General features: G+C 40.7%; 1 protein-coding gene across 4 annotated transcripts in view; it reads left to right on the top strand.

Annotated features, from left to right (window-relative positions):
* havcr2 (hepatitis A virus cellular receptor 2) overlaps positions 1 to 658 on the top strand; it is a 3,710-nt gene that overhangs the window by 1,413 nt on the left and 1,639 nt on the right. The gene's annotated exons all lie outside the window — the stretch shown is intronic.

Raw genomic sequence — 658 nt, 5'->3', positions numbered from 1 at the left:
CTATCCATAGATTTTCAATTATGTTGAGGTCAGGAGTTTGTGAAGGCCATGGCAAAACCTTCAATTTACGCCTCTTGATGTAATCTACGGTGGATTTTGAGGTGTGTTTAGGATCATTATCCATTTGTAGAAGTCATCCTGTCTTTAACTTCAGCTTTTTCACAGATGGCATCAAGTTAGAGTCCAAAATATGTTGAAATTTTATTGAATCCATTTTTCCTTCTACTCGTGAAATGTTCCCACTGGCTGCAATACCAGTGGCACTGCTCAACAGTTGGACAGAGGTTCTTTGTAATAAATTCTGTGCCCTTTCTTCACAAAACTTACTGTACCTTTGCTCATTCCGGCCATAAAGTTCGATTTTAACGTCATCGGTCCACAGAATTTGTTTCCACACTGCATCAGGCTTGTCTGTATGTTCATTTGCAATCTTCAAATGCTGATTTTTGTGGTGAGGACGTAGAAGAGGTTTTCTTCTGATGACTCTTCCATGAAGACCATGTTTGTATGAGTATCTCTTTATAGTGGAATGGTGTACCCCAACTCCAGTGTCTGCCAGGTCTTTCTGGATGGATCGGGCAGTCAAACGTGGGTTAGGAGTTGCTTTTCTCACAATCCTGCGAGCTGTTCTGTCTGATATTTTTCTTGGTTTTCCAGA

This window comes from Etheostoma spectabile, chromosome 10 (assembly GCF_008692095.1).
Source record: "Etheostoma spectabile isolate EspeVRDwgs_2016 chromosome 10, UIUC_Espe_1.0, whole genome shotgun sequence".
Lineage (NCBI taxonomy): Eukaryota > Metazoa > Chordata > Actinopteri > Perciformes > Percidae > Etheostoma > Etheostoma spectabile.
This window is presented reverse-complemented; position numbering and strand designations above follow the sequence as displayed.